The sequence below is a fragment of the Neofelis nebulosa genome, chromosome 9, assembly GCF_028018385.1.
Source record: "Neofelis nebulosa isolate mNeoNeb1 chromosome 9, mNeoNeb1.pri, whole genome shotgun sequence".
NCBI lineage: Eukaryota > Metazoa > Chordata > Mammalia > Carnivora > Felidae > Neofelis > Neofelis nebulosa.
The window spans coordinates 122,125,442-122,148,208 of NC_080790.1; the positions used below are offsets into that span (position 1 = coordinate 122,125,442).

Sequence of the window (22,767 nt, forward strand, 5' to 3'; positions counted from 1 at the left end):
CGGCTGCCTTTTCTGGAGAAGGCAACATTCCCGCCTTGGTTGGCATCTCTATAGAGCAGATCACGGAAGTTCGGCCTTATCAACTCTGACATATGGATCACGCTCCTGGGTTGAGTTTTTTTTTTGTTTTGTTTTGTTCTTCATATATATAGTTTTATATGGTTTCTTTTATGTTTTAGGCTGAGTCTTTGATCTCCCCAGGAAAAATCTTCTCCCCCCTGGAGTTCCTTTTAATCTACAAAAATCACTGACCACAGCTGTGGACCCAGAAGGGTTCTGCAGAGACACAGGCCAAGCCGAGTGAGAGAGTGTGGACCCAGATAACGTGGAACAATGTGTTGCTTCGGGGCCCTGCAGCATGTGTTGGGAGCTCTCTGCAGGCCTCCCAACCCCTGGGTTCAAGAACGTGTGGCTGCTGAATGGGCAGGGGGGACAGAGTCTCTGTTCACTGTACGAGGCTTGGCTCAGATACCCAACTTCAACCCTCGCTAAGCCTGATCAGGCACGCACCCCCCTCCCCATTCTGTTTAACAGTTGAGGAAAATGAGGCCCAGAGAGAGTCCAAGGTTCCGTTCCCTAGAAGTAGACCTGAGACAAAGGATCCTCTCATCCTGACACAATTTTAAACTTAAAGGAAAGTTTCAATAATTGTGTAAGAAGCTCCCATATGCCCTCTATCCAGACCTGCCAATGTTAGAGACATCGTGTACCTTTACCGCTATATATTTCGCTGTGTACATCCTAAGCACTAGAACATTCTTTTATATAATCATGGTGCAGTGATCAAAAACACAAAGTTTAGCGTTGTTTCAATGCTACTACTCGTGCAGCCCATATTAAGATTTTGTCGATCATCCCGATACTGTCTTTTATAAGCTATTTATTCTTCCTGGTTCAAGATCCCATCCAGGATTATGTGTTGCATTTAATCATCGCGACTCTTGAGTCTCTTTTAAGTGGAAACGTCATCTAAATCTTTCTTGGTCTTTCTCAGCCTTGACATTTTCGAAGAGTATTGGCCAGGCACTTTGTAGGATCCCTATCGGTTTCGGTTTGTCTGGTTGAAAGCGTTCCCAGGAAGAAAGCATCCCCAGGTAGTAAGAAATAGCAACGAGAAACACCGAGGTCAGCACGGTTGCACACTGAAGCAGAAGACCCCTGCAGGCTGAGTCTGGCTCAGACCCCAGGGAATCTCTCCAACAGCGTCATCACACCTCAGTGTTGTCCTAATTGGGGGACCAGCTACAGAAGATATACCCCCTGTGGCCAGTGGTCGCATTCAGCTCCAGTTCTCCGTGCACACAGGCTCGGGCAACTTCTGCAGCCAGAGGGCATACGTGTTGGCTACCGGCCGGTGTGTACGAAAAAACAGTAAAGGGATCTGGGGGGACACAGTTGGCACAATGACAGTGTTGCTAGAAAGAGTTTGACTTACCCAGAATCACAGAGCTGCTAAGGAACAGAGCTAGAATTTCGGCAAGCTCTGTGCCACTGACCCATACTCCATCACCTCTCTGGAGAACTACAATCACGCAGGAGACAATGGATCCCGCATCATGACTTAGCTGGAGAAATGAGATATTAAAAATAATTTAAAGCAGGGTCACATTGTCTCTCCATTTTGGATTGCAGACAGTTGGTTATTATTTGACCTTTGTCTGTTGTTTTTACATGCTGTTCGATGAGTGTATATTCGCATGACGACCAGTAAGAGAAGTATATTCACGTGATGATCGAGATGCAGATACTCGTGTGTCCACAGGGTGCACAGGTGGCTGGGAAGCCCAGCGTCTGAGAGCTTGGGCTCTGGGGCTGGACTGCTGGGTTCGAGCTCTGGCTATGCCAGTCACTAACGCAGTCACCTCTCAGACTAGCTTCTCAGCATCTGTAGGGAGAGTAACAGTGCCAACCCAGGAGGTTGGGTGAGAATTAGATGAGACACGGTTTATAAAATTCTCAAGATAGGGCCCGACACATGGCGAGTGCTCTATAAATGTTAACTGTCTTATTAACATCTCTGACTGACCCACGGGGTGTGACAGGTCTGCCCTGCCCTCATCTGATTCACCTTTGTCCCCACCCCCTCTCAATCTCTGTCCAGCAGGGACCTGCCTCGCACACAGTGGCCGCCGACAAGGGTTCCAGAGGGGGCTGGAGAGAACAGTGAGAGTATTCAACCATGGGTCAGCTAAGACAAAATTGGGGTCAAGGGGATAGAACCCATAAGAAGAAGCTCTAAGGACGTGGAGAAATGTGCGGGTCATACCCGAGATGCCACCATCATTTTCCCATGGACTGTTCCCCACAAGCCACCTGCCTTCTCCCAAGCACACCAGGCTCCTCTGCTCTGTACCGTTGCACAAAGTTTCCTGTTCCCGTCAGAAACTTCCCCACGGTGGTCAGCGGATTCTAAGACCCACCTTCAGATCTTTTCCCTTTGGGACTCTTCCTTTGAGTGTGGGCTAGACCTAGTAAGTTGCTTCTCCTGGGAAACATGAGGGGATGTCACTTCTGAGATTAGGTTATAAAAAGACGGTCTCATTCACCCTTTCTTGCTTTCATGTTCTGGTGGAAGCCAGCTTCCATGTTGTGAAGAAGGAATGGAGGGACGCCTCTGTGACCAACAGCCAGTGAGGAAGAGAGACCCCGAGTCCGACAGTCCAGGAGGAATCAAATCCTGCCAACATCCACATGACTGAAACTGGAAGGGTATTCTCCTGCCGGCTGAGCCCTCAAATGAGACCTAAGAACCAACCAACACCCTGATGGCACCCTGAGCACAGGACTCAGGTGATCCGTGCCCTGACTCCTGACCCACAGAAACTGTGACATAATGAATGTATGGGTTGTAGGTCTCTAAGTTTGGGTTAACCTGTTACACAGCAATCAATAACTAATACACATACTTTCAACCTGCCGAAGTCATATTCACTCAGGTATTACATATCCGGGGAGGTCTTCTGTGGTTTCCTATCCTTGACCCTGGCTGGGCGAGTTAGCCCTCCTGAGTGGTACCACAGTTTCTACCCTCACAGCCTCAAACACATGATACTATAATTTTCTGGTAATTTATCAGCCCTTCCCTCTGGAATATGAGCCCTTTGCAGCCATAAGCTGTGTCTCATTCATCTCTGTCACCCCTAAAACAAGCCCGGTGCCTAACTTACTAGTAATGATAATACCTCATATTTAATGAGCACTTACTATGTGCCAAAATCATTTTGCTTTTCAAACTCAATCTCACTGAAGTCTCCAAACAAGTATCATTAAGTCCATTTTTGCTGATGAAAAAAACAACACAAAACTGAGGTTCAAACGCTTGCCCACGGAGCTAATACGTGGCAGAACTAGAACTTGAACCCAAGCCATGTGGCTCTAGATTTATGACTCTGTACGGTAGGCGTTTGTTGACTGACACCCAACTAAGGACCCGCTACGTGGCCGCAGGATTGACAACAGACCCAACATGACCGGCCATCTGTGTATCTGCCACACAGAGGAGCGAGAGCCCCACAAAGTTATAGAGATCAGTAAGGAATAGCAAAGTCAAGACTGAGAACAGCTGGGTTTGGATTTCCTGGAAAGCCTGGGCCAGAGGCCAAGACAGAATCCAGGGAGCAGAGTTGAGTGGTTGTCAGGTCAACAAGACCATGGAGCCAGGAGAGGACACAGCAGAGGCTGGGGGTGGGAGACAGCCATCTGGGAGACCCGTATCTCCGAACACTCATGAGCACTTCCCCATTCAATCAATTCCTCTGACATTTATTGAGTATCTACTATGTGTCAGATACTGTCTAGGGTGGGGGCTATCGCAATAAATGCATGAGACAAAAAAAAAAAAAAAAAATCACTGTCCCTGTGGAGTTTACATTCTAGTGGGTAGGGAGAGACTGGCAGACAATTAAAGCAAATATATATTTTATAAAGTAGAAGAGTTTAAATGCTATCTAAAAATAAAGCGAGAGGGGCGCCTGGGTGGTTCAGTCGGTTAAGCAGCCGACTTCGGCTCAGGTCACGATCTCGCGGTCCGCGAGTTCGAGCCCCGCGTCGGGCTCTGTGCTGACAGCTCAGGGCCTGGAGCCTGTTTCAGATTCTGTGTCTCCCTCTCTCTCTGACCCTCCCCCATTCGTGCTGTCTCTCCCTGTCTCAAAAATAAATAAACATTAAAAAAAATTTTTTTTTAAATAAAGTGAGAAAAGTGGGAGGCAGGGCAGGAGGGGAGATGTGGACACATTCCGTGGAAGGATGTCGCCTGTGAAAACGTAAAGAGCTTGGACAATAAATGTTATTAGCATTGCGATTCCCACTGTGAGAAGGTGGAGGGTCTTAATTTGTTCTAATGTTGATTCTGCATGCTTTGGAGGGGGATGTCTCCTATCTTTAGTATCAGGATTTAGTGAACCAAGCTCGTGAGTACTAATCTGGGTTGGTTCCAGCAGAAAACAGACTTCCAAGCCGTGCGAGGAACTCTGGTAGGATACAGGCGGCCATAAACATCCGAAAAGGGCATCTCTGCGGGTACGAAGACCAGGGAGCAGGTGGAAAGAAAGTTTAGGGTTCCACCTAACTCAGTCGGCTGGACACAAGCCAACAGCTGGGACTTTGTGTGATGACAGATCCAGACGACAGCTCTAATCCCTTCGGGCAGTAGGGGTGCGGGTCAGAGGAACAGAGGCAGAAGCGGAGACCTGAAAACGGACAAACACACCGAGGCAAGGGATATCAAGGCCTCCCTGTGGCCTTCACCGGGTGCCCGCCGGCCGTGCGAGTGGAGGTTCAGCCTCCGTTGGAGGTTCGGTTGGGACCTCGGGCAGCTGCCGCTTCTCGGGTCAGGACGGATCCTCCAGACACGGGCTGAGCCTGCAACCAGCATCGCCATCCAGCTGCTGAATTCTCGCCGCGTTCTGTGACAGGCGCCACGCAGGGCTCGCAGACTGGGACTTTGTGTGGTGGCCGAGTAGCAAACCTAGCTTCGTCCTTCTCCAGCCTGGATCTCTTCAACCACCCCGTCAAGCCCATTGCACTGCACCTTGCACCTTGCACTCCAGGTAGGGCGCCAGAGGCCCCCACACCATGCCAGGTTTGTCTCGGAAATATGTGGTTGCTTCCCCCCACCCCCCGTAGTCCCTTTCTTGTCACCAGCAGTGTCCTGGGCTGACTTCTAAATCCCCTAATCCTGAGAGCACCTTACCAAGGACCTGCATGCAGGTGAGGCGACTGCCACTACAAGACAGCAGGCAACCCAGTAAAGGAAGCTCGCAGTGGATTCTGAGCCAGATCCAAGCGATTCGGACCCCTGCTCCCCCACGAGGCTACGCAGCCTCCAGCCCACGCTCCTCGTCCGTCAGATCGGTCCAGTCACGCCCACCTCATCCACGTGCCGTGAGGTTTCAGCGAGAATCTGCAGAGCCCTCAGAACAGGCCCTGGACCACCAAGTACAAGGCAGCCTTGTACAACCCTTAGCTCCTGCTCCCCAAAAAGGAAGCTGCCCCCCAGCTTCTGAGCTCTTGGAGCTTTAACCCAGCAGGTGCTCACTCGTGAGAATCAGGGCGGCACACACAGCCAGAGCATTTGTTCAAGAATTAAAAGTCGGCCCGTATGGCCCTGCTATTAAACTCCCTGTGGGTGAGCCGGGTTAACGGTGGGGCCTCGTGTGATAAGCCATTAATCTCCACGTGTAATGCAAGAGCCGTACAACTCACTTCAGCCCTAATCTCCCATGAGTTACAGCCTCTTCTGTGATGCATAAAACAAATCAATCACACCTCCCAGGCTCTCATCTATTTATTACTGCTTTTTAAATGCTCGGAGAGAGAGAACGTGGAGGGTGTTATTCATCCTTCCCCAGCTCAGCCGACCTGTGCATGCTGCAGGAAAGCAGACTCTATCCCCCTTCCTGGGGTCACAGGCCAAGGTTAGTTGCGTTCTAAGGCTCACAAGGAGCTGGTGATTCTTAGCATCCTTAGGGGCTGCAAGGAGCCTCCCTGTCACTCTGCATAGGGGCTGGGTGCACAGACTTGACTGGGTGACAGTTCCCAACCCAACAATAAAATGGTCGTTTCCCAAGCACTAAGTCCAAGGGGAGGGGGGAGTTGTTAGGCAGTGGTAGGAACCGTCAGGGGGAACACGGCAGTAGCTGGACAAAAGGGACGCACTCACTCTGTGCCTGCTCTTTGCCAGTCACCTTGCCGATGTATTTTCCATCGGTCTTGACCAAAAGCCAACAAGGTGGCTGCTATTGTCCCCACTTTGCAGAAGAGGAAATGATGGCTGTGAAGGGCAAGGCCACACAGCAAAGCCAGTATCTGCCAGGGAAACACAGCCCAGCCCACACCCCGTCCCTCTGCCCACCCCGACGGCTAACCAGCCTCACCCGAGTTCTCTGAGCATTTCTGCTATTGCACCTGACATTCCCAGCATTGAAGCAATTTTACCTGAACAGTCTGCTGACATTGACCCATTGGCAGTGGGTGTGGGGGGACCGTGAAGGCCGTGGCTTCTTGACCACAGATTCAGGAGCTTGACAACAGTAGACACTCCCCTGCAGCTCTCAAACTTAGGGTCTCGGAGTCAAGCTGGCGTGGGAAGGGCCAGGATCCCCAAGGCTCCCTCTGCCAGCTCCCCACAATGGAGATTCTGAAGGGAGCAAGCACAGGGCAGGCAACCACAGGGGCAACCACAGGGCTCACCCTTGGCCCCATGAGCCCTGGAGATCACAGCGCCCCCTTCTCCCTTCCAGCAATGTTGGCCAGCAGACCAGGCGACAGGCTGGTGGGTTTCATTTCCTAGTCTTCCCATAAGGAAGTTGCTCAAACACAAGTCTTTGCAAAACCAAGGTCCAGCCTCTCGGCCCTAAGCTGTACAATCCCTGCAGGCAGAAGCTCTAGGCAGGGACTTTGGGTAGGGGGCAGCTTGGCCACTCAATGTCCCTCCGAAGTGGAAGAGGACATGGCAAGACGTGAGCCATCAGGCGAATCCCCGGCCCAATTTAGATGGCCCCAGATCCCACAGTCTCTTCCCCACCTTCCAGCCAGAGGAGCCTTAAAAAACTTTTGTTAAGTTTATTTATTTATATTTTGAGAGAGAGAGAGAGAGAGAACAAGGGGGGGGGGGGGCAAAGAGAGAGGGAGAGAGAATCCCAAGAAGGTTCTGCACCGTCAGCACAGAACTAGAACTAGAACTCATGAACCATGAAGACACAACCTGAGCCAAAACCAAGAGTTGGACGCTTAATGGACTGAGCCACCCCAGTGCCCCAGAGGAGCCTTTAACATCAGTGAACCAGATCACATCCTGCTTCCACACCTCTCCCCCTGATTAAAACCCTCTAATAGTGTTCCCCCAACCCTGGGGTGGGGTGGGGGGGTGGTGGGCAGAAACCCAAACTCTATCCCTTAGCCCAGCCAAGACTCCAGCTTGAGCTTCACCGGGGTCCCCTACAGGCACCACAACCTAGAGTTCTGATTCAGAGGCTCAAGAATGCACATTTCCTTCAAGTTCCCAAGTGACACAGAGGCTGCCCATCCAGGGCCACACCTGGAGAACCAGGATCCAGTATATTTTGTCTCATGCTCACTTATTCCTGATCTAACTTGCTCACCATGCCCAGGCCCTAGAGACCCCCATGAGGATCTATAAACCCCCCAGAGGATTTCTTAGTGTCAGAGCCCTCCCGCTCAGGATACCCTGGACTCTTCCCCCTGGCCCAGTCTCCCCAGTCCTGGATTCTTCTCATCCTCCCGGGCTCTGGGTAGTCCCAGCCCCTGCTCCTCACTCCCCACCTGCCTAAGGATGCTCTCACCTTGGTGCCTTGTGTCGCGGCTTCCCATCCACTCACTTCTCAGAACCATCCAGCATGTAGGGGAATCGCAAGGCTCTGTTGATTTGCTGGGCTCTCTCTGTGAACATGTGTAAGAGTTTTCTATCTCGGCCTTTAGACTGTGGGCTTCTTCCATCCAGACTCTGTCTTAACACTAACCCAGCACACAGCTCAGTGCCTGTCACACAGGGGGTGCTCAGAAATGTGTGTTTAGGGTCGCCTGGGTGGCTCAGTCGGTTAAGCATCCGACTTGGGCTCAGGTCATGATATCACGGTTCATGGGTTCAGGCCCCACGTCGGGCTCTGTGCCGACAGCTCCGAGCCTGGAGCCTGCTTCAGAGTCTGTGTCTCCCTCTCTCTCTGGCCCTCCCCCGCTCTCGCGCTGTCTCTCTCTCTCAAGAATAAGATAAAAATATTTTAAAAATAAAAAGAATCTGTCTCTTCCTCTCCCTTGACCCTTTCTCCTGCTCATGCTCTCTCTCTCTCATTCTCTGTCTCTCAAATTAAATATATATATATGTGTGTTAAATAGATGCTTTGCCCTCTGTGATTGTCATGGCAACCCTGTTAGAAAGGGAGCATTAAGCCCATTTTACAGATGAGGAAACAGAGGTGTAGTCACATGCCCCAGGCCAAACGGGTATCGAACCCAAGTCTGTGGACTCCAAAAGTCTTAGCTGACACTCTGCATATCCCGGTGGGAGAATAAAGGGGCAGGGCCAGGACCCACAGGTGGGGGGAATGGTCTGAAGACAAGGTGCCAGAGACCGAGAATGGGCGGGCAGCAGGAGTCGGGCTGAAGAGGCAGGCAGGAAGGTCAGCTGGCATAGCCTCCCCATGGAGTTCTGGAAGCCTACCCTGGTGCACCGCGGCAGGGGGCGGGGGGGGGGGGGGTTGCTGTTATCCTGACTTTAGGTGTGAAGGTATTTCCACCCCCACCCCCTACCGGCGTGCTTCTCCCAGTCTCTCATTGGTCTGGGCAGTAGGTGGGGCAGACCGAACACTGGGAAGGGGCCAGGTTCAGGGCAAAGGCCAGTGCAGGACCTGAGGTGGGGAGGAGCAGAGCTGAGACAGGCTGGGAACAGGGACGCGGGAAGACATCACCATGGTCTAAACTGGTTCCAAAAGCAGAGTTCCACAGTCAAAGGTCTTCAGCTCCGTGGCATGGATCTCACAGCCAGCTGTGCACTGACCGCCCTGGGCTTGCTCCCAAGGGCTGTGCTCCAGGGGCCGGGCTCCCTCCAGGACTGCAGCCTGGCCTGGAGCCCACAGCTGTGTGGTGGCTGGAGGTCTTCTCCCAGAGAGCCTGGAAGGAAGGAACCCCCCACCTGAGACTCTGAGTGGGCGGAGGGAGGGAGGGAAGGAGGCGTGGTTCCTGCCTCAGGCTCCCCAGTCTGAGCACCAGCCCACATCGGAGCAGGAACTGCAGAAATGGGGCACAGGCCGTGAGATTCGGGCTAAAGGAGCTCCCAGATTAGAGGCTGGTCAGAGGCAGAGGTGATAGGCGGGTGCACAGATAATCCCAGGGCCCCCTGAGAAGGTAGATGCCTCTAGAAGGCAATGCATTCTCTCAGAAGTGGCACAGAGATCTGTTTCTCCCTCTTAGACCAATTCAGAGGCCATGTCTACTAACAAGGGCCAAGGAGCTCTGGCCTAAAGACAAAGAATAGATCTGAAAAGGTGCTGCTCATTGCCTCTGTGTGTGTGTGTGTGTGTGTGTGTCTGTGTGCATGTGTGTGCAAGTGTGCATTCACAAAACAAAGGAAGCAGGTGGTGGGTGGGACAAACATTGCACCCAGCTAAGATCTGAGCAGACTCTACAGTGGCCCGTAAGGAGCAAAGTGAGTCCAAATCCACCATGAATCAGTCCAGTGATGTCTGCTGAACATTACCATACGCCAAGCGTTGTCTGGGGTGCTCGGGACACAGCAGGAAATGGCACAGGCATGAAGCCCGGGCTCCGTGAAGCCCACAGTGCCATTGGAAGCCCAGGTGACAGGTGCATATCGGCTGAATGCCACAAGTGGAACGGCGAGCAAGTGAATGTACCCCAGGAGATGCCTCCAGTCGGGGGCATCAGAGAGGCCTCCCGGAGAAAGCGAGATTTCAGAGGACTGCGGGAGGATGAGTGGAAAGTAACCAGGAAAGCAGCAGGGATGCAGGACAAGGGGCCCACGTCTTTCGGATGAAGAACAGAGAGCAAGAGAGAACAGGAGGTGGCTTTAGATGAAGCCAAGACAAATTGGAAAGGATCTCAAAGAAATAGAAGTAGTAATCATTACTCTAGAGCACACACTCAAACTAGTTTAACAAAATGTTGCCGTAATTATATCTACCTTAATGAACAGATAAAAACAGTTTGCAATTAGTTCTGTAATTGGTTATGTGAAAAGAGATGCTTCTTTGAGTTCCAAAGCACATTGTCTCATAGACGGTTTATGAGAAAGAAGATGCTTCGAGTATAAAGCACGTTGTCTTAAAGAGCTGTCCTGCTCTAGTATCCTGTGGACATCTTTTCTGCAAGGGCTCTGCAAAGGTAGATGACCCTAGTCATTCCTAGAGTGGGGAAAAAAAGTTAAAAAGAGGGGCAACTGGGTGGCGCAGTCAGTTAAGCATCCAACTTTTGGCTCAGGGCATGATCTCACCGTTTGTTTCGTGAGTTCAAGCCTTGTGTCACGCTCTGTGCTGACAGCTGGGAGCCTGGAACCTGCTTCAGATTCTGTGTCTCCCTCTCTTTCTGCTTCTCTCTCTCTCTCTCTCTCTCTCTCTCAAAAAATAAACATTTTTAAAAAGTGCTAATGTAGATGTGAGTGACTTTACCTGTAATCGACAGAACAGGCTCAGGTCTCACTTCTGTGCCTCAAGAGGACTATTTTTTTTTTTATCTTTAATGGAAATGCTTAATTTTGAGGGCAAAGAATGCTTCAGGGGGCCTCTGGACCCCCACTATTGTATTTAAAAGTGTGTGCATATTCGGGATATCCATTTCCTGAGGGAAGGAACCACAACTTTCAAAAAACCAAGGTAACACTACTCAAGGAGATTAACATTTGCAAAAACAATTCTTAGGAAGCACTGGGGCTCCCAGAGGCAAAATGCAGCCCACAACCTGTCTCTGCGGGGTGGAAAGAGCTGTGGGAAGAGAAGTCCCACTCTCCCCGAAGGCGCCTCTTCGGGGTCCATCTGAGGCTTGCTCCCTGAGGATTAAGGCTCACCAAGACTGCAGGCTGAGTCCTCCAAGAGTAAGAGAGAGCCTTGCCCCGGCCACACCCATAGACATTCCTCCTTGTGGTCTGGCTGCCCCACCAAGATGAACTATGACAACACCACTCTGTCCCCAAAAGACCTACAGCCCCCAAACAGGATCCCCAGACATCTTCAGTGTCACCCTGGGGCAACCAATGCCTTTGAAATCCACAGATATATCTTCATATTCAAGACCCCAAATATTGCCTCAAAATGGACCTGCTTAGACCTTATAAGCCCTGTCTGAATAAAGATCTGCCATAAAAGTGGCTAGATCTGTGCCGACCAAACCTAGCCCCCTATGGCTACTGAGTACTTGAAATATGGCTGGTCAAAATCGAGATGTGCTGAAGTTCTTTTTTTTAATGTAAATTATCTCAATAATTTTCTATTGATCATCACATGTTAAAATGATAATTATTTTTGGAGAATTGGGTTAAATAGAATGTATTACTAAAATTAATTCCATCTGTGTCTTTTTTTTTTTAATATAGCTCCTAGAAAATCTTAAACTGCACATATAGCTCACATTATATTTTCATTGTATACTCAGGTCTGGCTTATTCTGCTCTGTATGAGCATGTCTCCCCAAAACCAGGCCAGCTCTGTGGAGCCACATCGCAGCCCAGTAGACCAGCCGCCCCGGAGGGCCCCCACACCTGCAGGAAACAGACCGCCCCGGGGGCCCCCACACCTGCAGGAACTCCCAAGGTTTTAACACTGGATCTAAAAGGGCTCATACCAGTCCCTGTGGTCTGGTCAGATTCACAGGCCTGAGCAGGCTGCTACCTGTCCCCAGTGCCAGCCCAACCCTGAACCCCAAAGAATTTTGCAGTCTTGTGCCAAACTGAAGAGATGGCCAGCACCCAGTGATGTGCACCCGTAGCTAATCACTTAAGAGCAAGGGTCACTCGGGAACGGTGGCCAATTTCTTGGGTTGCCCAACAATGAGGGGTTTCCTGGGCAGTGGGACTTCTAGTTTTAAAAAGAGGACAGCCCCGGGCAAACCACAGTGAGCTGGTCACCTGGACGCAGCCTCTGAGACCCTGATTCTCAGGCACCCCAGAGCAGACTGGCCTTCCCAGCCACCCACCAAGCCCTGAGATGTGTAAGGACGAGCAGAGCGTGTGTAAAATCCCAACCGCTACAGGTGTCCTCTGAACCAGGTGAAAATCCAAGTTCTCAAGCCACACCCACTGCGGCAGCAAGAGGAGAATTGGCTGTGGCCCTTTGGCTATGCTTGGGGATCAGACTCCTCCTCAAATCGTCCTGCCTGGTGGAGCTGGCCTCGTGATTGATCAGCAGGCTTCCCTCCACTCCCTGGGGGCAGGGGGAGGGGGGAGGGGGTGTCTGCCTGGCTCCCCGCCTGCACCACAGGCCTGTCTGTGAGTCATGGGACCTGTCCCTTTCTCTCCTTCAGCTGGGTCCTGTTGGGCCACAGGCTGTGCCTCCACAGGCACATGGTGGACGGGCTGCTTTGGCTGAGGCCAAGGAAGGGGCTTTCTGTCTTGAGTTCTGCTCACAGTCAGACATTACTAGCCCCGTGATCATCCAGCTCTCATAGTCTCCTTTCAACACATAACAGTGTCTTCCACACTAAGTCACTCAGGGAGGGGCAGGGGAGGGACAGAGACTCACACGCTTCTCTGCTTCCCTGTGGATTTGGAGACCAGCAAGGCTGATTTCCCTGTGAGGAGAATGAGCAGAATTTCATTCATCCATTCAAACATTCACTGGGCTCCTGGCAGGTGCCAGGCATCAGAGCAGTGCTGGAAACAACGACCAAAGTGCCTGCACTCATGAGGCTACGGTCTCGTAGGGGAAACAAATGACAGAGGAGTCATTGCAAAAAAATTGTAGATGTGATGAAAGTTAAGGAAGGAGAAGACCCTAGTGCTATAAGAAGGCAAATCCAAGATCTTAGTCTGAGCAATCATGGAGGACTTCCAAGGTGGAGGTGACCTTTGTGTCAAGACCCCCAAAAAAGCAGAGTTCATTTACCCTTAACGCTGTGTCCTTGGACCCTCAAGGGTAGGGAGTCAGTGAACAAACAGTGAGAACTGGAGTGTTCTCCCCACTGCGATGTTGGATTTGACTTACTTCTTGGCTGACACACTCAGGCCTCAGAGCAGGGACTAAGCTGTCCCCAGTCAGGACCACTTCTAGGACCTAGGATGAGAGTCTTTTCAGGCGGAACCAGGGGCTCAGGCATGGCTGAGTAGGAAGTAACCTCAGGAACCAGCACAAAACTTAGATGTGGGCTTGGAGCCCAACCAACCTGGGTTTGAAGCTCAAGGTCATCGCTCACTATTCTTACATCACATCTCTGTATCTGTTTCCTCATCTGTAAAATGGAGGTCAAATGGCACCTCTTTCATAACGTTGTGAGAATTTTAAAAGACAGTGAGTATGTGGGGAGAGCTTAGTGTGGTCTCCATAGTAAGTACTGGATAAAAAGTGAGATTTCCTGCTTTAAGTTATTAATGCTACAGTAAAAAAAAAAAAAAAAAAAAATGCTACGTGCTGTGAGAACTGACTGCCTCCTATCATTTATCTTACAGTAACAATTATTTAAAAGAAACTCAAACTGGCAAAACGCCACATTGTGTCTCCAGGAAGAAATATTGGAGCTGAGCCTGGAAGGGTGGATATTTGACTTGCAGAGATCAAGGCGAGGTTTGCAGGCAGAGGAGTATGAAGAAAGGCAGGAAGACCAGAATGGGTGGGGCCTAGGCAGGAGAAGCCCCGGGGCCTGGGAGGGGAGAGGGCAGGGTGGCTCGGGAGGGCCCCGTAAGGCCGTGCTAAGGAATTTCGACTTCACCTTGAGAGCAATGGCTAGACTATTGAAGACTTTGGAGGTAGTCAATGATTTGGTGGGGTTTGTGTAGGCAAAATAGGGATTGCCTGAGAAAGAAAAACACGAGGCAAGGGACCAAGGAGGAGGCTGATAGAAGCATCTAGAGCAAGACTCAGCGAACTTGCTCTAAAGGGCTGCTCCAGACACCCCCATCACCAGCATGCTCCGTGCTCCCTGATGGCCCCATGCCTTGCGATACATTCTTCCCTCTGCCTGGAATTTCAACAAAGTTACCATCCAAAATTAACCAAGTCATTCATCTCTTCAACTCAATACATTAATCACTTAGTCTGTGTCAAGCTCATAATCCCCGTTCCCACATAATTAATCGTAGAGTGCAAGAGTCAGCAGGCTTTTCCTCTAAAGGGCTGGAGAGTAAATATTTTAGGCTTTGAGGGTCAACAAGTCTCTGTCTCAAATACTTGACTCTGCTATTGTAAAGCAAAGTTGGCCATTGACACCATGTAAATGGATGAGCCTGGTTATGTGTCAATAAAACTTTATTTATATAAACAGGCACTGGGCCAGATTTGGCCTGAGGGGGCTGATCAGCCTCAGCAGAAACATAATGTGAGCCACAAACTTGAGCCGTGACATATTTAAATTACACATGGAATTTAACATTTTCTAGTCGGCACGTTTTAAAAAGTAAAAGGAAATGGGTGAAATTAATTTTATTATATTTTACTTCGTCCAATATATCCAAAATATTACCATTTCAAACCTGCAATTAATGTAAAAAAAAATCATTAATGAGATTTTTCTTATTTTTTATTCTAGATCGTTGAAATCTGGCATGCGTTTTACACTTAGGGTACTTCACAATTCAGACTCCCCACATTTCCACTGCTTAATAGCCACCTGTGGCTGCTAGCCACCATATCTAGTAGAAGGGGGCTCCTGCCTAGGGAGTGACAAGGAGAGAGGACAGGACACTATCTGACATCAACTGAGGGCGTGAATTAATTATGATTCACATCCAGTTCAGCCACTTGCTTGCTGGCTAATTTCAGACATGGTCCTTAACCAACCTGGTCTCTTTTAGGCCCAAAGTATCAAGTGGACGGTTGCCTTCAACCTCTGGGTTTCTGCCACTTCTCCAATGTACAGATTCTGGGATTCAGACTTTGCCAGAAGCGGTTGTCAACTTGGACTTTCTTTGCTAAAAAGCATCTTCAATAATACAATCATCTTGTCAAGATCAGGGTGAGGCTCTTCGCGAGGCTATCACCGCCATTCACCCCACCTGGGGGGGTTGGAGGATCCTTGTCTGTCTTAAGATGGAGAAGGAATAACAATCACCATCCCCAGCTTACCGGGGGAGCTGTGACCCCCGCGCACACATGGGCACACATGCACAAGCACACACACAGGAACACAGCTGTTCCCTCCCCGGAGTGACAGCTGTGATCTCCAGCCCATCAGGGAGCAGAACGTGGGAACAGAAATAGACTCCACCTGAGTCAGAGGATGAGTCAGAATGTTCTGGAGAGCTTCAGAAGGGAGCAGCAGGAGGGGCTGATGGTGGGGAAGGGAGCCAGGCCCCCAGGGGAGAGGGAGGGAGAATAGACTGCTTTCCTGGGCAGGGGGCCAAGGAAGAACATTCTAGAAGGAGTGGGGTCCACTGCCGCAGGCAACTTGTGTCCTGAAGGAGGGCCTGTGCTGGGCGAGGAGGCAGGGGGTGGAGGGAGCGAGGGTGCAAAGTGGAGGGACATTAGAAGGACATGGCTTTTGGAGGGCCGGGAAGGGAAAGATTCAGAAAGGGGTGCATGGGAGGCTACTTCGAGCACACAAGACACCCACAACGCCGACAACCAGCTCTCCTTCGTTCCAGACCCTTTCGCTACAATAGTAGCATGTCATGAAACCTACCCTGCCAGGTGAGCTAATAACCCACGCTGAACTGGGGAAACCGAGGAAGAGGCAATCCTGAGTATCCTACCTGGCCCGGGGTGGGCCTCTGCCCGTGGCAGAGGCCCTGAGAAGCCCACAGGATGGGGGTCCATGTGGCCCAGGCTAATTCAGGCATACAGTCAGTGCTGGGGGCCAGCCATGCTGCCACATGGGGACCCCGAGAGCTCACCAAAACACCAGATCTAGGCGGCAGACTGGCAGAACCACATGGGAGGACAGGATGAGGACACCCTCACGAGAAGACAGGCTCCGGCAGGTCAGGGGCCACAGCCTCGAGTGACCTGCATCAGAAGTTTGACCCCAAGCCACCATGGAGGGGTGTGCATTGGGCAGAGACACAGAGAGACCTCTGGAGTGTCCCCACACCACAGTGCTGGGTTTGATTTACCTCCTGGCTGACACACTCAGGCCTCAACAAAGGGACTAACTTGTCCCTAATCAGGACTGATTCTGGGGCCGGGGAGAGGGACCCTGAAGGAGGAACCCAGAGCCCCAGGCATTGGTAGAGGAAGCTGAGGAGGCAGAAATGGTGCCTCCAACCTATTCCCAATCTACCCATTCTGTGCGCACCATCTTAGTATGGGGACCCCCAAAAGCAGAGCTTGAGACAGGGGGTTTGATGCCAGTAATTGATTCGGGAGTTGATCCCCAGAAGCATGCGTGAAGGAGCAGAAAGAGGGAGACAGGAAGGGCCCACGCTGACCGGAGGGGACATTACTGAGGTCGTTATGGTAGGCAAAGGGGCTGGAGTGCACCAGGCTCTCTGAGAAGTGCACAGAAGTCTCCCTAGAATTTCCCATCTGAAAAACAGGAGGTTGGAGCCTTTACCCACCAATTTCCATCTCCTCTGGTTGAAGGTGGTCCCCAAGAGGACTCATTTCCTGCTGCCCCCGCGCCCTGTAGTTCTGGAGAAAGCCCTGGGACAGAAGAAAGCCAGACACAGAATGCCTGGGATGTGGGGATCAGGCAGCACCCAGAATCAGAGCAGACACTGGGGACACCTGCCACGCCCTCCTATGTCTTCCCCGCGCACTTCCTATGAAATGCAAACCCCCTGGCACCCTCAGGTCTGCCCCCTGCCTGCTTTTCCAACATCCTCTCCCCTCACTCACCACACCACAGCTCTCTGTACCCCTGAACAGCCCCCATGGGTCTCCTTTCCCTTCCCAGAAACAACCACGCCTCAGGACTTCACCCTTGTTCTTCCCTCCACACCAAACTCCATGTGCTCGATTACGTGGTCGACACCTCCCGGTCCTTCAGGTCTCTGCAGAAACACCTGCTCCTTAGAGACGCCTCCCCTGACCTCCCTGCCAGAGGTCCATTCTTCTGTTACTCTCTTGTAGATGCCGGTGGCTTGCTGGTAAATGGGTTAACAACCGGCTCTCAAAGAGAAACAAAAGCCCTAACTTGTTGTCTTTGCCAGTTTTGGTTGAAGACTCCCATCACGGTCCATGTCACGCCAGCAGTGTGAGGTCACTGAGTGTGGTGTCAGGAAGAGAGGCACAGTGACACATCATTAGAGGGTCTGTCCACTGTATGGATACCACCTGAGTGAATGATTTCAAGCACACAGATAAATAGTATAGGAACTAGGAAGTGATGCATTTTACTTTTTTAACATCATTCATTCATTGTAAATTTACAACAATGTAATGTTTCATAGTGGCTATGTTTAACCACCGGCTCACAAAACTCCTGGATTTTTAACAGTTGTCTCTTGTGAGCTGAGAAGAGTCAGCTCCATAACCACTAGGTATCAGGGAGCCTGGGCGGCTCAGTCTGTTAACCATCTGACTCTTGATCTAGGCTCAGGTCATGATCTCACGATTTGTGAGTTCGAGCCCCATGTCGGGCTCCACACTGGCAGTGCAGAGCCTGCTTGAGATTCTCTGTCTTCCCCCCCGCCCCGCCGCCGGCCCCGTACCCCGCTCTCTGCTCCCTCCCCTGCTCGCTATCTATCTCTCTTTCTCAAAATAAATAAATAAATAAATAAATCTTAAGAACACTGAGTATCACCCCATTCTTTCCTTCTGTGCACCTTTTAAGGTGCGTGACTATTTTTTCCTCCTTGCTTTATTCTACTTATGTGGGCCCTCTCGAGTGTGGGTTCTGTGACTTATGCGGGCCCTCTCGAGTGTGGGTTCTGTGAGGGTGGAAGTTATGACTGATTTATGTTCAGATGCGTCCAGCACAATGGCTAGCCTACAAGAGAAATTCAGGAAGTATTTGTCGAAAGAAAGTATTAGTGCATGAATGAATACGTAAAGGAGGTCGATGGAGGTCATAGGGTTGGGATCTCTGCTGTGGACAGAAGAGGGAACACCCGCCTCGAGAGACCCACACTGAATCCCACAGAGCTTTTTGGGACACTCCTTATGGGCCGTGGGGAGCAGAACAGGCCCAGAGCCTCCAGGCAGGACAGCCAGGCTGCAAGGTAGGAGAGGTGAATCTGGAGTCCCTGCTGAAGGCTCTTGGGGGCCTTCCAGGGATGGCCCCACTGGGGCTTCATGCGCTCTCTACAGCTCAGCTGGCCCACGAGTGAGCACAGCCCTCAGACACATCTGGAGCTACCACAGTTCTCGGTCACAGCCCTCCCTAAGGGCCTTTGCACGGGAGAGCTAAACAGGCCTGGTCTGCCCTGGTGTATCTGGGATCCCGGCCATTCACAGCCTTTGGGCCAGCCGTCCCCTCCACGTAGGGTAGGCGAGGACTCCAGGAGGAACAGCAAACTCGGCTAGCCTGTGCCCATTAGCTCTCCAATGTGTGGCCCCCCTTTCGCCAGGCCCTCCAGCCTGGGCCTGCTGCTCTCACGCACAAAGGATGCCTGGCTTCACCTATCTGTCTGCAGTTCCTGGCATGGCAGAGGATACTTGCAGCATGAATGAGCCAATGAGTAAGGTGGCTTCCCAGCAGAGCAAATGTGAATCAGAGGCATTTCCCACTCAGGCCAGTCCCCTGCCTGGTGCTGGGAAAGAGCACAGAGATGCCAGGCCCGCTCTACCCATAACTGCAATCCAGGGAAGAGGTTTAAGAACCCAGCCCCAGAGCCAGCCAGCCCGGGGTCACATCCCAACTCTTCCACTCCCCAGCTGGAACCGTCATTTCTTCATCTGTAGAATGGGAATACAATATTACAGGTGCCGGGAGGATTAAATGAAATGAGACGAGGAAGGGTCTTGCAAATTTCCTGGAACAGTGAAAGAGCGCTTTGTCCCGGAAACTGCCCTACGCGCCTTGTAAATATCAACGCATTTACTATCGTACTTGCTATACCTGCTTTCGACTGTGTTTTTTTCCTTTTGTTTGATTAGTTGGTTTGGTTTGATGGGAAGTTTTGCTGTTATTGTTATGGCTACAGAAGAAGTTTCTTCCTCTCCCTAAGCCTCAATCTTCTTAACTGCAAAATGGGGCACCGGATTAAATGGCCTCTGATCCAGTGTGTCCACTGCAGTCAAGCCGATTTCCCACCTCTTGGTTCACAGCAGCTGCTCATGCCTTTCTAAGTCCCCGGGTGAAGAGTCGACTCCAATCACAGGGGCCTGAGCGGGGATCCCAGCCTCTGTTGCCAGGAGGATACGAGAATTGTGGCCACTTTGCTCAACTGCAGGGGCTGGGGACCCACACGGCTATTCTCATCCCTACCTGGGCTGCTCAGTCGGTTAAGCATCTGACTCTTGATTTCGGCTCAAGTCACGATCTCACGGTTCGTGGAATCGAGCTCCACGTTAGGATCTGCACTGACAGTGCAGAGGACCCTGCTTAGGATTCCCTCTCTCTCTCTCTCTCTCTCTCTCTACTCGCTCCTGCTTGCTCTCTCTCTCAAAACAGAAAAATAAAAATAAAAAAAAATTATAATAATAATAAAAAAGAAAATCCAATGCTGCCAATTCCATGCATTCTTAAGTCGATAAGCATTTATTGGGTACCAACTATATGCCAAGGGCTGTGCAATGCTTTGGGAACAAGGTAGGGAACAAGACAAGAAGACTGTTGCCTGCATCCGCTGAGCTTAGTCTACTGCAAGAGACAGAAAATAAACAAGTCAACAAATAAGAAACAAGTAGACTTCAGAAAGAAGAATCAGGGGCTATAAAGAGTATAAATCAGGTTAATAAGACAGAGTGTGGCTGGGGGGGTGGGTGGGGGGGTCAGGGCAGGCCTTTCTGTGGAGCCCAGACAGGAATAATGATGAGCCAATCAAAGGATGAGCTGGGGAGGGGCTGGGGGCTTGACCTGTTAAAGGAACAGGCCTGGGTGGCTCGAGTTCAGGAAGCGCGGTGGCCCATGTCCACTGAGCTCATCAAGGCCGCAGGGCAGAGCAGGCAAATCAGCCTAAAGAGCTTAGAGTTTCTTCTAGGTATTTTTGCCTGCACACAAGATCTGCTCCATAATTTGTGGGGCTGAGTGCAAAATGGAAATGAAAAGCCCTTTTTCAAAAAGTATTAAGAGTTTCAAGATGGCAACAGGAGAGCATTAAACCATGCACGGGCCTTTCTTTTTCTTTTCTTTTTTTTTTTTTTTTTACTGTTTATTTATTTATTTTTAAGAGAGACAGAGAGAGAGAGCGCGCCAGGGAGGGGCATAGAGAGAGGGAGAGAGAAAATCCCAAGCAGGCTCAGCACTGTCAGTATAGAGCCCGATGTGGGGCTCGATCTCATGAACCGTGAGATCATGACCTGAGCTGAAACCAAGAGTCGGACGCTTAACCGACTGAGCCACTCAGGTGCCCCAGCACAAGGCCCCTCTAAGCATGGGGCCAGCCCTGTCGGGACAAAACTCTGTTGGCATTAACAAAGCCTTCTTTAATTCGACAAGTATGTATTGAGGGCCCAGAATAAGCCAGGCGCTGTGCCAGGCTCTGAGAAAAGCGAAAAAGTGAATGATCAAACCAAGAAAGCCGCTCTGACCTTAACTTTTCCATTAGATTTTCTCCACACACACACACCAGGCCAGAGGGCTGACCCACCTTCACATATTTGATGGTGGGCAGAACCACAGAGGTTCAGGCCATCCACTGAATGGGATTTGACTTGATTCCTTTGTAATAATGGGATTGGTTATTACACACCTACCATGTGCCTAGCACATGCACAAACCCCCACCACCACCCGCTAACAAGAACCAAGCAAGGGAGACGAAAATTCAAGCTTGAAGAAAAGAATGAGTTTTCCCAAGTTCACACTGTTACTGGTAAGTGCGGGGCACGTTGACTGGGACCCAGTTCTCGTTGGATCCAGAGGCCCCAGCTCGAAGCGTACAACCCTTACTCCCATGTACTGTGCATTCCGGTGACTGTTCAAAGTAAAGACTGAGGTGCAAGTTTCAAGGACCTTGACAGGAAACGATGTCGATTGAGGGTCTAACATATGCCGAGTCTTTCACCAAGCTCTCCATCAGAATCTTCTCATTTTTTCCTGTAAATAACCCCTTTGTGCACAGAGCGCAACTTCTCCACTACCTCCTGGTGGGGAGACTGAGATGCCGAAAGGTTAAGTACCTTGTCCGGGGCTTCCCGGTCAGCGTGCCATGGAGTTGGGGGCCACGTCAGCCCATGTGGGTCTCTGCTGCGGTCCCGCTCTGCTCTGTCTCTGCTAAGGCCCTGCACGGTTCTTGCTGCCATGGAACCCCTGGCCAGTGGGTCATTTTCTTGCTGCCAAGGTCAGAGTTCGGAAGTCCAAGCAGCCAGGCCCAGAGAGAAGGTCTGGGCTGGGGGGGTTGACCTGGTGTCAACATCAGGCCTGAAGATTGCTTCATGCCCAGCCCAAGAGGAACCGGAAAAAGTCTGACTTCTCCCCTAACCATGGGAAAGAGCTCCTTTTCTAAAAAAAGCAAGGCCAGGACCATGAATGTGACATGTCAGGCCCTTTCTGCTACAGTTTTTCCCTCTGTCTTGGCCTTCTGGGCAGCAGAGAGGGCTATCTTGAAAGAGGAAGGCTTGCTCACCCTTGGTTTTCTGACCAAGGATCTGAGGGACTTCCGTAAAGAAAGTGCCTGGCAGAAAGGTTCTGGGCCCAGGCATGGCCCAGGAGCCTCAGCCCCTGCTCTGCAGTGCAACCTTAGCTGGGACCCTGGAGTCACGACTGGCAGACACGCTTTTGTCCAGAAGGAAGCGCTGGAGAGGGGGCAGGGGCCTCCTGAGCCCCCGAACCTCAGAAAACCCAGGTAGCCCGACAAAATGGCCACACAGGTGCAGGGGGCTGGGTCTGTCCCAACGCTGCTCTGGGGTGGCGTCCTCCACGGTCAGGCAGAAGCCGTGTCTGGGAGAGCCCAGGAGGAATCCCACACCACCCCTCAACAGTTGTGGGACCTGGGCCGGTCCACTAACCACTCTGGGCCTCCTAATCCCTATTTTCCCAAATTAAATGCTACAACCCAGATTAAGGAAAAGACACAAGTAATAGGGACATACATTTCTTGGTGTCAGGGACGTTGCAGAAGCAGAAGAGAGTAGCAGAAAGAAGTATTGAGAGTTCACAGACACCACAGTGTAATCCACAGCCCAGATATCTGATTCTGGGGTCTACGTTTCAAAAAGAAAGAACCCCATGTCCTTTAATACCAGAATTTCCCATTCCCATTTTCTCACCATTGATTTGTGTTACACCTCTGTTCTAAGTCTAGTCAAGTCCCTGGGCCCTAAAGAAGGTCTGCCCGTTCCTGGTACGAAGAAGTCTTCAAAATTCTTACATTCTGATCTTCTTCCTTCGAAACCTTGGAAGGACTCCTCCATTTTTAGAAAGCAAAGGAGAAGCCTCGACACAGCTGATTTTCACCTTCTTTTAGAAGAAGTTGATCTTTTTCTTCCTGGATGTTTATAGTATAAAAACAAGTCCTCGTTACAATTGAAATATTTTGCGTTCAAAATTCTGAGAGCCCTTTTTGTTTTTTCTTGGGATGTAAATCTGTCCATTTTGCATAATCAGTAAA

The 22,767-nt window shown here is 50.8% G+C and overlaps 1 long non-coding RNA gene across 1 annotated transcript; it reads right to left on the reverse strand.

Moving 5' to 3' along the window:
* Positions 1 to 693: 693 nt before the first annotated feature.
* LOC131485764 (uncharacterized) lies at positions 694 to 21,714 on the reverse strand. Its single transcript, XR_009249001.1, has 3 exons — positions 21,338 to 21,714; positions 7,803 to 7,899; positions 694 to 1,885 (listed from the first exon to the last, which is right to left on the reverse strand). It is a non-coding gene; the product is annotated as an uncharacterized LOC131485764 (long non-coding RNA).
* Between the last annotated feature and the right edge of the window lie 1,053 nt (positions 21,715 to 22,767).